Below are 15,364 nucleotides of genomic sequence, written 5' to 3' on the forward strand. Positions count from 1 at the left end.
TGTATATTTATAAACTTCCTCTTTCTGATAACTGACATGCTTCAGTAGTTACCACTTTCAATGCAGTAATATATACAGACTTCCTCAGTGTACACAGAAAGTGGGTGAGTCTGCTGACCAATATGTTTCTACTTTCCCAGAACTTGTGGGTAAGTGCCACCACAGGAATACATGATCAGCGGCCTTCCCATGGAGAAAAAAGTCATGCCCCATGTAAGTGAGCAATTTCTCCTTGGACCAAAATTAATTTTATGGGAAGCTGTATAAGTGCTACCCCAGCAGACTCTTCTGTGACAGAGGCTAAAATAATTGCTCAAAGGACTACAGACCACAATCCAACCTATTTTTTCCCATGTGGAATCAGGGAAGTAAATTGGATTCAAAGGCACAACACATATTTTAGCTTTTCTGTCATGCCTCTGGCGCAAAGTATAGGCAGGAGAATAATGACACTTGAATGGGCCTCAAGCACAAGTTTAAATTTTTCCCCACTCCTACTTACAAGCATTCCCTTCCTATGCTCAGCCATTCTAAGATTTTGAACAGTACTAGTAACCTGCCATTAGATATTACTGCCAGTGATCACTTCCGTAAAGTGCCAGAAGTAGCTTTTTGTTCCTAGGTTACTTCCACAATGGTAAGTAAACTTCTGTTAACAATTTTCAGTCCTGAAAGAAATCAAGAGAGTCAATATCATCTATAGAATGTAATGAATTCCTGGGGAGAATTATGAACCATCAACTATCTGCCTTTATCCTCAGGCCAATAGGGGAAAAGAATACAATGAATTCTTAAAGTGCCACACACCACACAGGTCATTTAACTGAGCTCTGAAAGACTATTTGCAAATTGCTGACCTAGACAAAAAGCCATGGGATTTTCACATAGAACTGTCAAGCAAACCAACATACAAGAAGTGTCAACTGTCTCCTGGAGAATCATTGGATGAGGAGTACACAGCCTAAGTTAAATGGGATAGTCTCCAAAAGCTAAAGGGCTAAATTATAGTTGGCCATACACAGATGCACAAGTGGGAAAAACGTGCAGAAAGCCATTCTTTTTCCATGAATGCAGAAGGCAGTCACAATTTGACAGCAGGCACTAGTGGGGATAAGGACAGCAGAAGTACCATGCTCAGAAAGGGGTGCGGGGCTGAATGGGGCAACAGAAAGGATACTGCATTACCACTTAGCATGGTATAAATACCTAAATTAGGTATACAGACAGACCACTTTACATACTAGCAGAGAGATGCAGGAAAGCAAAATCTATATCTTTTTAAGGTTTAGAAAGCACAAGTCTTCATCACACTCACCCAGGATTAGTTCTTCACAGAATATGCAGAATAAAAGTAGACCAGTAATATATACACTTGGTGCTTTAAAGGGGCAAGTGATGTTAGCTATAAAAATAAAAAAATCATATATAACGAATGGCAGAAAGGGGAAGTGAACAGTAATGAATGCAAATCAGAAGCTAGGAATTGTAGAAAATTGATAAGGGAAGCAAAGGGATATAAAGTGAAATCATTGGTCAGCAGAGTTAATGACAATATGAAGACGTTTTTAAGTATATTAGGAGAAAAAAGAATCCTAACAATGGTATTAGTCCATTACTAGATGGAAATGGTAGAATTATCAATAATAATGCAGAAAAGGCAGAAGTGTCCAATAACTATTTCTGTTCTGTATTTGGGAAAAATAGATGTAGTTTCAGCATATGATGATGATAACATTCTTTCCATTCCACTGGTATCTCAAGATGACGTTGAGGAGAAGCTACTAAGTGACACATTTTTAAATCAGCAGGCCGAGAGAGTTTGCATCCAAGAGTTTTAAAAGAGCTGGCTGAGGAGCCTGATGGACCATGAATGTTGATTTTCAGTAGGTCTTGGAACACTGGGGAAGTTCCAGAAGACTGGAAGAAAGCTAATGTTGTGCCACTATTTTAAATGGGTGAATGGAATGATCAGGGTAAATATAAGGCTGTCAGTCTGATATTGAGCCCAGGCAAGATAATGAAGCAGCTGATATGGGACTCGATTAATAAAGAATTAAAGGAGGGTAACATAATTAATGCCAATTAACATGGGTTTATGGAAAATAAAACCTGTCAAACTAACCTGATATCTTTTTTTGATGAGATTACAAGTTTAGTTGATGTAATATGCTTAGACTTATGTATGGCATTTGATGTGATACCACACAAAAAAATTTTTTTAAACTAGAATGATATAAAATTAACATGGAACATATTAAATGGATTAAAAGCTGGTTAACTGCCCTCTGGGCAGGTGGCATATGTGTGCATTTGGTGCAAGGAGCTCCTGGCCCTCAGAGACCGTGTACGGGCTTTGGAGACTAGGGTGGCTGAACTGGAGGACCTAAGGGATACAGAGAGGTATACAGATGAGACTTTACGGGACACAGTAGAATGGTCCCATCCCCAGTCTGACAGCCTCTGTGCTGTTGTGGAGGCTAAAAGTCTCCGGGAAGGAGAACATCCAACTGGAGCAGAGGGAAACAATCCCATAGTTGAGACCCTCCTTCCAGATGATGTCATGGTATCCTCTCACACTGAGGATACCTCTCCGGGAGAGGGAACGCCAGTTATTAGGAAGAGACAAGTAATAGTAATGGGAAATTTGATCATTAGAAACATAGATAGCTGGGTTTGCGAACCGTATGGTGATTTGCCTGCCTGGTACAAAGGTTGCAGATCTCTCGAGACATCTGGATAGACTTATGTGTAATGCTGGGGAGAAGCCTATGGTTGTGGTTTATGTAGGTACCAATGACATAGAGAAAGATAGGCGAGAGGTTCTGGAGGCCAAATTTAGGCTGCTAGGTAAGAGATTGAAGTCCAGGACCTCCATAGTAGCATTATCTGAAACGCTTCCAGTTCCAGATGCAGGGGCCAGACAGACAGGCAGAACTGCAAGGTCTCAACGAGTGGATGAGACGATGGTGTCAGAGAAAAACTTAGTTCTCACTTTCTGGTTGGGTGCAGCAAAATCAGATACTTTATTTCTCAAGCAATGCATAGAGGGAGAGCGTGCCCTAGGACACAGGGTTTCCCCCTCCCAGGCAGGTCTCTCTACAGGTAAACAATTACAGCAAACATTTATACTTTTTGTTACATACAATAATAAGCAACAGCTGCATTTTCTTTATACATAGGTCATCTTGAAATCTTATTTTTCTCACTTCTGTTTAGACGCTAGTCTACATTCCTCATTGTTGACACAAGGTTGCAACAACTTCTCACACAGTTCTACCACTCGCCTCACACAATCCCCGCTTCTACAAATCTCGCGTTATTAGGGTTACAGCTAGCCTGACTCTTGCTCACAGAGGTGACTGTTTGCATTGAAATCCCTGTCAGTTCTTGCTCTACTTCCACAATGGTGTAGGGAGGAGGGGGTTCGATTTATTGGAAACTGGGGAAATTTGGGGAAAAGGGGAGCCTATACAGGAAAGATGGGCTCCACCTAAACAAAAATGGAACCAGATTGCTGGCACTTAACATTAAAAAGGTCGTAAAACAGTTTTTAAACTAAGGGCTGGGGGAAAGCCGACAGGTGTGGAGGAGCACGTGGTTCAGACAGAGATATCCTTTAGGGGAGGATCTATCAATGGAGATTCTCTATGTCCTAGTAAGGAGGAGAGGGTGGAAGATGATAAAATACAGGTAGGATCTGATGAGAAACAGTAAAATGAAAAAAAGTCCCACTCAATTACATCATGTAATATCAGACAGCCAAAAAGTGACAAGTTTTTAAAGTGCTTATATACCACGCTAGAAGTCTAAATAATAAGATGGGTGAACTAGAGTGCCTCATTTTAAATTAGGATATTGATTTAGTAAGCATCACAGAAACTTGGTGGAATGGTGATAATCAATGGGACACTGTAATACCAGGGTACAAAATATATCAGAACGACAGAACAGATCCTCCTGGTGAGGGAGTGGCACTATATGTGAAAGAAAGCATAGAATCAAATGAAGTAAAAATCTTAAATGAACCAAACTGTACCATAGAATCTCCATGGATAGTAATTCCATGCTCTAATAAAAAGAATATAACAGGAGGGATAAATTACTAACCACCTGACCAGGATGGTTATAATGACTATGAAATGCTCAGGGAGATTAGAGAGGCTATTAAAATAAAAAACTCAATAATAATGGGGGATTTCAACTATTCCCATACTGACCGAGTACGTGTCACCTCAGGATGGGAGGCAGAGATAAAGTTTCTTAACACCTTAAATCACTGCTTCTTGGAGCAGCTAGTCCTGGAACCTGCAAGAGCAGAGGCAATTCTTAATTTAGTCCTAAGTGGAGCACAGGATCTGGTCCAACAGGTGAAGATAGCTGGACCCCTTGGTAATAGTGACCATAATATAATTAAATTTAACATCCCTGTGGCAAGGAAATCACCACAGCAGCCCAACACTGTAGCATTTAATTTCAGGAAGGGAAACTACACAAAAAAGAGAAAGTTAGTTAAACAGAAGTTAAAAGGTACAGTGCCAAAAGTTAAATTCCTGCAAGCTGCATGGAAACTTTTTTAGACACCATAGTAGAGGCTCAGCTTAAATGTATACCCTAGATTAAAAAACACAGTCAGAGAACCAAAAACGTGCCACCGTGGCTAAACAACAAAGTAAAATAAGCAGTGAGAGGCAAAAAGCATCCTTTAAAAAGTGGAAGTTAAATTCTAGTGAGGAAAATAGAAAGGAGCATAAACTCTGGCCAATGAAATGTAAAAATATAATTAGGAAGGCCAAAAAAGAATTTGATGAACAGTTAGCCAAAAACTCAAAAAGTAATAGCAAAAATTTTTCTAAGAACATCAGAAGCAGGAAGCCTGCTAAACAACCAGTGGGGCTACTGGATGATCAAGATGCTAAAGGATCACTCAAGGATGATAAGGCCATTGCAGAGAAACTAAATGAATTATTTGCATCTGTCTTCACGGCTGAGGATGTTCTGAAGGAACTCAAATGTAAAATTGCAGGACTACTAACTGTAGTCTGTAACATATCATTTAAATCAGCTTCTGTACCAAATGACTGGAGGATAGCTAATGTGATGCCGATTTTTTAAAAGGGCTGCAGAGGTGATCCCAGCAATTATAGGCTGGTAAGCCTGATTTCAGTACCTGGCAAACTGGTTCAAACTATAGTAAAAAACAAAATTGTCAGACACATATAATTTATTGGGGAAGAGTCAACATGGTTTTTGTAAAGGGAAATCATGCCTCACCAATCTATTAGAAGTCTTTGAGGGGGTCAACAAGCATGTGGACAAAGGTGATCCAGTGGATATAGTGTACTTAGATTTTCAGAAAGCCTTTGACAAGGTCCCTCACCAAAGGCTCTTAAGCAAAGCAAGCTGTCATGGGAGAAGAGGAAAGGTCCTCTTATGGACTGGTACCTGGTTAAAAGATAGGAAACAAAGAGTAGTGTAGTGATGTGGACTCACCTCTGCGGCACCTCCTACTGGTCATCTCTGGGAATTAGCTCGTCCCATCTCCAGAGCGCCCTCTGCAGGTCTGTGATCCACCTTGCCGCTGGCCACATGTCCCTCCCAGGACCTGGTGCCTGTTATCAGGAGTGCTTCCCCCTGGTAGTAACCCTCCCCAGTTCTGGGTCTCCCCCTCCTTGGGGAACCCCCAGACACTATCCCCACTTCGCCTCAGTCTTGCCTACTGCCAGTCATCACTTAGCCTCCATTCACTGGGGCAGACTGCAGTGTATCAGCCACTCATCACAGGCAAAGGAGTTTGGACCTGCTGCCTCTGCCTACCTGTTGGCTGCCCCTTTGCAACCCCAGTACCCAGATGGCCTTACCCTAGGCCTGCAGTCTTGGGTGGGGGGGTTCCAGGCCGGAGCTCCCCAGCTCCTCTTGCCTTCCCCCAGCCCTGCTCCACCTTGGGCACCCAGGTACACTTCCTAGCAGCCAGGCCCTTCTCCCTCTAAAGGCAGAAAGAGAGTCTGACAGCTTCAGCCCAGCAATCCCTTTATAGGGCCAGCTGACTCTGTTTGGGGCATGGTCACAGCTGCGTCTGTTTCCCCTCTCAGCCTGGGCTGTTCTCCCAGCCTGCCAGCCCTCTCCCAGGGCTGGTTCCAACCCTCTCAGGGCTGGAGCAGGTCATCACCCCGCTACAGGTAGGAATAAATGGTCAGCTTTCAGAATGGAGAGAGGTAAATAGGGGTGTCCTCCAGGGGTTTGTACTGGGACCAGTCCTATTCAATATATTCATAAATGATCTGGAAAAACAGGTAAACAGCGAGGTGATAAAATTTGCTGATGATACAAAATTGCTTAAGATAGTTACATCCCAGGCAGACTGCGAAGAGCTACAAAAGGATCTCTCAAAACTGGGAGACTGGGCAACAAAACGGCAGATGAAATTCAGTGTTGATAAATGCAGAGAAATGCACATTGGAAAACGTAATTCCAACTATACATACAAAATGGTGGGGTCTAAATTGGCTGTTACTCAGGAAAGAGATCTTGGAGTCATTGTGGATAGTTCTCTGAAAACATCCACTCAATGTGCAGCAGCAATCAAAAAAGCTAACAGAATGTTGGGAATCATTAAGAAAGGAATAGATAATAAGACAGAAAATATCACATTGCTGCTATATAAATCCATGGCATGCCCACATCTTTAATACTGCATGCAGATGTAGTCATCTCAAAAAAGATATATTGGAATTGGAAAAGGTTCCGAAAAGTGCAACAAAAATGATTAGGGGTATGGAATGGCTGCCATCTGAGGAGAGATTAATAAGACTGGGACTTTTCAGTCTGGAAAAGAGACGACTAAGAAGGAATGTGATAGAGGTCTATAAAATCACGACTGGTGTAGAAAAAGTAAATAAGGAAACGTTATTTACTCCTTCTCATAACACAAGAACTAGGTGTCACCAAATGAAATTAATAGGCATCAGGTTTAAAACAAACAAAAGGAAGTATTTTTTCACACAATGCACATTCAACCTATAGAACTCCTTGCCAGAGGCTGTTGTGATGGCCAAGTCTATAACAGGGTTCAAAAAAGAACTAGATAAGTTCATGGAGGATAGGTCCATCAATGGCTATTAGCCGGGATGTCCCTAGCTTTTGTTTGCCAGAAGCTGGGAATGGGTGACAGGGGATGGATGACTTGGTGATTACCTGTTCTGTTCATTCCCTCTGGGACACCTAGTATTGGCCACTGTCACAAGACAGGATACTGGGCTAGATGGACTTTTGGTCTGACCCAATATGGCCGTTCTTATGTTCTAACTGATAGGTCTCACAATATAATTGTAAGTGGGGAATCATCCTTGAGCTGGTTTATTTCTACTGGGATCCCACATGAATTGCTTCTTAGCCCTATACTATTTAACATTTTTAATAATGACCTGGAAGAAAACATAAAATCAACACTAATGAAGTTTGCAGATCACACAGATAGTGGGGAGTGGGAAATAATGACAATGACAACAGGTCACTGATTCAGAGTGATCTGCCTCACTAGGTAAACTGGACTCAAGCAAACAATATGTGTTTTAATATGTGTAAATGTATACTTAAAGGAACAAAGAATGTAGTCTATGCTTACAAGATGGGGGACTCTATCCTTGGAAGTACTGATTCTGAAAAAGATTTAGAGAGTCAAGATTTGGATAATCAGCTCAACATTAGCTCCCAGCGTGAAGCTGAGGCCAAAAGAACTAATACAACCCTTGGATGCATAAGCAGGGAAAACTCAAGTAAGAGTAGAGAGGTTATTTTACCTCTGTATTTGGCACTGGTGTGACCACTGTGGGAATACTGTGTCCAGTTCTAGTGTCCCCAATGCAAGAAGGATGTTGACAAATTGAAGACGGTTCAGAGAAGAGCCATGAGAATGATTAAAGGATTAGAAAACCTGCCTTATGATGATAGACTCAAGGAGCTCAGTCTATTTAGCTTAACAAAGAGAAGGTTAAGGGATGACTTGATTACAGTCTCTAAGTACCTACCGGGGGATATTTGATAATGGGCTCTTCAGCATAGCAGATAAAGGTATAAAGTGATCCAATTGCTGGAAGTTGAATCTAGACAAATTCAGACTTGAAATAAGGTGTAAATTTTTAACAGTGAGGGTACTTAACCACTGGAACAATTAATCAAGAGGTGGCTTTTCCATCACTGGCAATTTTAAAATCAGGATTGGATGTTTTTCTAAAAGATCTGCTCTAGGAATTATTTTGGAGAAGTTCCATGGCCTGTGTTATACAGCAGGTCAGACTAGATTATCATAGTGATCCCTTCTGGCCTTGGAATCTATAAATCTATGCTTCCAGCCTATTGGAATTATTAATATGAGAAATCACCCAAACACCAATTTACCCATAAAGTCCTTTATTAAATTCAAAGGTCAAATGATACTTTATGCAGTTGTTCTAAACATGTCTAACAACCTAAAATAAGCAGTTACTTCATCCAATACAGTAACAAAATATTTATAAGCATATGGTCAGTATATTTACAAATAGGCCAGACATGGGAATGACCATCTCATTCTGGTGTGCTCCAGCATGATCAGGCAGGCTCTGACAAAGAACTTTCAGATTTATGGACTTCTTTATACCCTTCAGCTAACTTGGTAGCTTTAGCAAAAATCCAGTTTGAAGCAGTTTATCCTTGCCACTTTCCTTCCTCCAAGGCCTTCCCTTCTTATCTCCTCCCCCTACCTTTGTTTGCACAGCAGAACAATGGCAAGATTTGGGCTTGTTTTTTTAAGACAATTTCCCTTTGCCTTGTTACTGCAGCTCTTTATTAGTTACTTTTGGAACCATATATCCTTCCCACCCTACAAATAACATTACTTACTATACTTAAGGCCTTCATTTACTTGTTGATTGAGGCCTTCTCCCTAGTAGCCACAAATTATAAAACAAATATGTTTTTTTCTTAACCCAACTTAAGCTAACACTGTTATTATTATTTATTATCCTACAAGGACTATTGTGGGATCAGTGCTTTCTCTCACTACTTCCAGCGTGCACTGCTTTTCCAAAGCCATAGCATGGCCGAAGGTCTGATAAGATACATCACAAAAGAAGGCACAAGACACTCTGACAAAAACAAGATAAAAATAAACAGAATGAATCAGGGATTTTTTAAAATAAAAGTTTGTAAACCCAGTGTTCTTTTAAAAAAACAGGCCCATCTATGTTTAATAATCAACTTAAGAGTGTGGAACAGAAAAGTCCTTTTATTATATATAATTCTCAGATGGCAAAATATGAAATTATTATTCATTATCAGTACTGTGGTAAGACCTAGGAACCCCATTCAAGGATAAGACCTCCTTGGTGCTACATGCTGCATAGGAACAGGGGCGGCTCTAGACATTTTGCCGCCCCAAGCAGGGTAGCACGCCATGGGAGACGCTCTGCTGGTCGCCGGTCCCGTAGCTCGGGTGGACCTCCCGCAGGCATGCCTGTGGAGGGTCCGCTGGTCCTGCGGCTCCACTGAAGTCGCACGGGACCAGTGCACCCTCCGCAGGCACACCTGCGTGAGGTCCACCGGAGCCACCTGCCGCCTTCCTGAAGACCAGCAGAGCGCCTCCTGCAGCATGCTGCCCCAAGCACGCGCTTGGCGTGCTGGGGTCTGGAGCCGCCCCTGCATAGGAAGATAAAGAAAATAGCCCTGGGCCTTAGAAAGCTCACAACTATGTTAGATAGCAAACAATATAAATGGACAAAATCAGGGGCGGCTCTAGGTATTTTGCCACCCCAAGCACAGCACTGCGGCAGCTTGCCTGCGGGAGATCCCCAGTCCCGCGGATTTGGCAGCACGCCTGCAGGAGGTCCGCTGAAGCCGAGGGACCAGCAGACCCTCCGCAGGCAAGCCGACGAAGGCAGCCTGCCTGACACCCTCATGGCGACCGGCAGAGCACCCCCCGTGGCTTGCCACCCCAGGCATGCGCTTGGCGTGCTGGTGCCTGGAGCCACCCCTGGACAAAATGGGGAAACAGAGTTAGGGAGAGCTACAAAGATGAAAAAGAATCATGAAGTGAACAGAGCTCAGAGGTGGCTCCAGGCCCCAGCACGTCAAGTGCGTGCTTGGGGCGGCAAGCCATGGGGCTCTGCCAGTCACCGTGAGGGCAGCAGGCAGGCTGCCTTCGGTGGCTTGCCTGCGGAGGGTCCGCTGGTCCCACGGCTTCAGCGGACCTCCGCAGGCGTGCCTGTGGAGGGTTCACTGATGGTCTGCCGAAGCCGCGGGACCAGCAGACCCTCCACAGGCAAGCCGCCGAAGGCAGCCTGCCTGCCATGCTTGGGGCGGCAAAATGCCTAGAGCTGCCCCTGACAGAGCTTAGCAGAAAAGCAGTAATCACAGATAGCCACTTGCCTCGCTTGATTTGTGGGTGTTTGCTTTGTGGGCATGGAGGTGGGTTTTAAAAAAGGAATGTTATATGTCTTGCATCTGTAACTCAAAGGCAGCAGATCATGCTGTGAATTCTTGATTGACTTCAGTATAATGTTTGTTTACCATTGACAAGTGTTCTAGCAAAATGAAGCTGTCCCAAGTGATCATAATGTTAGATCATGTTATCTTATATGATTAGACACTATAAGTGCACAACTTCTTTGGTTGCTTTGCTGTGTTCATGTTGCATTTTCTGTAATATTTTACTTTAATATTAGAAACTGTTATTTTGTCTAATTCTAGGGCTGTTGTGATTAATCATGCTGTTAAACAATAGTAGAATACCATTTATTTAAATATTTTTGGATGTTTTCTGCATTTTAAAATATACTGATTTCAATTAAAACACATAATACTAAGTGTACAATGCTCACTTTAAATTTATTATTATTACAAATATTTGCACTGTAAAAAGCAAAAGAAAGAGTATTTTTCAATTCACCTAATACAAGTATTGTAGTGCAATCTCTTTATCATGAAAGTTGAACTTACAAATGTAGAATTATGTAAAAAACATCAACCCTGCCTTCAAAAATAAAACAATGTAAAATTTTAGAGCCTGAACTTCTTGTTCAGTCAATAGCTGAGACAAACAAATTTATTTACATTTGCAGAAGATAATGCTGCCTGCTTCTTGTTTACAATGTTACCTGAAAGTGAGCACTGGTATTTGCATGGCACTGTTGTAAGATATTTACATGCCAAATGTGCTAAAGACAGAGGCGGCAGGTTTGTATAATTTTTGGTGGTGCCCAGAACAGGTCCAAGACCTACCCCCCACACCTGCCTTGTAAGCCAATATATTTTTTTTAAATAATGTAAAAATGTGAGGGCTCTGGGGTGGGGCTGGGGATTAGGGGTTAGGGGTGTGAGGGGGGCTCAGGGCTAGGGCAGAGGGTTGGGGCATGGGGTGAGGGCTGTGGAGTGGGGCTGGGGATGAGGGGTTCACAATGCAGGAGGGGGCTCAGGGCTGGGGGAGAGGATATGGGTGGGGGGGTGAGGGCTCTGGCTGGGGCTGGGGATGAGGGGTTTGGGTGTGGGAGGGGCTCAAGGCTACGGCAGAGGGTAGGAATGTGGGGTGAGTGAGGGCTGGGGATGAGGGGTTTGGGCTGAGGGAGGGGGCTCATGGCTGGAGCAGAGGGTTAAGGTGCAAGGGATGAGGGCTCTGGCTGGGGGCGCAAGCTCTGGAGTGGGGCAGGGCTGGGGATGAGGAGTTTGGGATGCAGGCAGGCTGCCCCAGGACTGAGGCCAGAGAGGAGGACTACTCCCCATCCCTCTCCCCACTGGCAGCAGCGAGCTCTGGGGGAGGGGCCTTCTTCACACCCCTCCCCAGCAGCACATTCACCTCGCACCACTGTCACTGAACGTGCTCCTAGGGCCCCTCTCAGGTCCAGGAAGCCCCCTCGCCTCCCCTGGGGTGGGTGTTGGGGGAGGGGCTGCCATCACATGTGAATCTCCTCCCCTGCTGTTGCCCCTCACTGTAGCCTCACTGGGGGTGGGGGATGGAGCTGCCCTTGCCCAGCATGGGGCAGGAGCAGTGACTGCAGGCAGGGTGGGCCCTATGCTGATGGAGGGTCCCACCAGAAAAGGGGAGGGTCTGAGGCAGAAGGGCAGGGTAAGGGCAGCTTGCCCTGCCACTAGTGAATGGGGGGCACTAGGACACTGCGGCAGCAGTTGATTCTGGGAGCCAGCAGAGCGGAGGTAGCACAGAGCTGTAGGGGAGAGTCAGGGATGCTCCGGGGCCCCAGGGAGGCGCGCAGGGACGGCAGGCAGGCTGAGGTAGAAACCCGGCTCCAAACATTGGTGGTGCCGAGCCCCTGGACCCTGAATATTGCTGAAGTCTGGGCACCACAGGCCCATACAACTTGCCTCCCCGGCTAAAGATTCATATGTCCCTTGATACTTCAACCACCATTTCAGAGGACATGCATCCATGCTGATGACGGTTCTGATCGATATCAATCCAAAGCAGTGCGGACTGACTTATGTTCATTTTCATCATCTGAGTCAGATGCCACCAGCAGAAGATTGATTTTCTTTTTTGGTGGTTTGAGTTCGGTAGTTTCCACATTGTAGTGTTGCTCTTTTAAGACTTTTGAAAGCATGCTCCAAACCTCATCCCTCTGAGATTTTGGAAGGCACTTCAGATTCTTCAACATTGGGTCGAGTGCTTAGTAGTTATCTTTAGAAATTTCACATTGGTATCTTCTCTGAATTTTGTCAAATTTGCAGTGAAAGTGTTCTTAAAATGAACAATATGTGCTGGGTCATCATCCAAGATTGCTATAACATGAAATATATGGCAGAATGCAGGTAAAACAGAGCAGGAGACATACAATTCTCCCCCAAGGAGTTCAGTCACAAATTTAATTAACACTTTTTTCAACAAGCATCATCAGCATGGAAGCATGTCCTCTGGAATGACAGCCAAAGCATGAAGAGGTATCTGAATCTTTAGCGCATCTGGCACACAAATATCTTGCAACACCAACTACAACAGCATCATGTGAATACCTGTTCTCACTTTCAGGTAACTTTGTAATTAAGAAGTAGGGCAGCATTATCTCTTGTAAATATAAACAAAATTGTTTCTCACAGCAATTGGCTGAACAAGAAGTAGGACTGAGTGGACTTGTAGCCTCTAAAGTTTTACATTGTTTTGTTTTTGAGTGCAGTAATGTAACAAAAAAACTACATATGTAAGTTGCACTTTCATGATAAATAGATTGCACTACAGTAGTTTATGAGGTGAATTTAAAAATATTATTTCTTTTGTTTATCATTTTTACAGTGCAAATATTTGTAATAAAAATAAATATAAACTGAGCACTGTACACTTTGTATTCTGTGTTGTAATTGAAATTGATATATTTGAAAATGTAGAAAAAATCCCAAAATATTTAATAAATTTCAATTTATATTATATTGTTTAACAGTGTAATTAATCACAATTAATTTTTAATAGTGATTAATTTTTAAGTTAATTGCATCAGTTAACTGTGATTAATTGACAGCCCTATCTACAACTATATGTACAACCATAGGTACAACATATAGTATTCATAATTATGTGCATGACAGTTTAACAGAGATACTGTGGAATTCCATTTTTTCTGCTAAGGGAAGTACATATTTTAAGTGGGACATATGTAATGCTGTTTGTTACCATAGGAGTACGTTACAGAGGATGGCACTGGAGCATATATGTGTGCAGATGCTATATTAATGTGAGTTGAATACAATTAGAGATGCAAGATTTTTTGGGAGAGGGAAAGAGTTAACTCAAAAGTAACCATTTAAACAAGCCAAACACTTCTATTTTAATTTAAAAAAAAAATAAACAGTTAGAAATGTTTATGTAACAAGATTTGCGGGATTTGTAAGTGTTGTTTATTTCCTAGTAATTCGGCTCATGGTATTCATTTCAGACATCCTGGAAAGTTACAGATTTCACTCCGTAATATAAAAAACAGGAAGTAAAATCTCTAGAACAGACTGCACATTTCATAATGTAAATCTGGTTTATTAGCATAAATGTACTGATTGTTTACACTGGCATCTGTTTAGAATTATGTTTTTATATACCAGGTATAAAATCTGGAGCCTGGTAGTCTGCAGTGAAATTCTGGTCCCATTGAAATCAATGGGAGCTTTGCCATTGACTTCAGTGGGGCTAGCATTTAACACCTGGCGTCTGCTTCAGTGAACACTGCCACTTGTTGGGTGATGATGCTTCAGGCAGTAAAGGAGGTCAGAAGGTGTTAAAGTTTTATTATTGTATCTGTTGTGAGCCAGATCCTGTGACATATACAGTAACTCCTCACTTAACGTTGTAGTTATGTTCCTGAAAAATGCGACTTTAAGTGAAACTATGTTAAGTGAATCAAATTTCTCCATAAGAATTAATGTAAATGTGGGGGGTTAGGTTCCAGGGATTTTTCTTTTTTGGCCAGACAAAATGCATTATATACATTTTAAACAATTTTAAACAAGCAATTTAATACAGGTATAAGTTTTAAACAATTTTACAGAAACAATTTAATACTACAATCATCACTGCTGAGTATGAAGCTTGGTTGAGGTGGTGGAGTCAGAGAGTGGAAGAGGATGGATTGTCTGGCTGCTCCTCTTGCTATTCTTGCAAGCACAGGCACTGACTTTGCCGGGCTCAACCCTCAGGCCATTCACTCTACCTCTTTCCCCAAGCCTCCACCCTTGACCCGCCTCTTCTCCCCCCACCTCCTCCTCCTCCTTTACTTCGCACGCTACGTCCTCACTCCTCCCCCTCCCTCCCCTCCCTTCTGAACGCTGCAAGTCAGCTGACTGCTGTGGGCAAGAGGCAGGGAAGGGAAGGGGGAGGCATGCTGAGTCTCGCTCCTCCCCCCTCCCTCCTGCCTGGGGCAATCAGCTGGCTTGTGGCATTTAGGAGGTAGGAGGGATGGGGGAGGAGTGAGGACTTGGAGCAGGCTCTCCCATCCTCCCCCCCACACCTCCTGCTCAGGGAAATCAGCTGGTTTGCGGTGTTCAGGAGGCAGGGGAGGGAGGGGGAGCCTGCATGCTGAGTCCTTGCTCCTCCCCCCTCCCTCTTAAACACTGCAAGCCAGGAGGGGAGGGGAGGAGGGGGGAAGGCGCCTACACATGCTGATCACTTCTGTTGCTCAGAAATCTTTCCAATTGGTCAATGTCTTCCAGGTAAGGCGGTGGCCCGAACGGTACACAATATTCCAGGGGTGGACACATTAAAGCCATGTAGGCATGATGCTTACCTCATGCTCTGTTGCATGCCTCTGAATACAGTAGGTTATCTAGAATTGGACTGGCTTTTATTGCAGTAATATCACATTTCAAACACATATCTAATTCACTGGCTACTAACACTCTTAGG

Source organism: Gopherus evgoodei, chromosome 5, assembly GCF_007399415.2.
Source record: "Gopherus evgoodei ecotype Sinaloan lineage chromosome 5, rGopEvg1_v1.p, whole genome shotgun sequence".
NCBI classification, from domain to species: domain Eukaryota; kingdom Metazoa; phylum Chordata; order Testudines; family Testudinidae; genus Gopherus; species Gopherus evgoodei.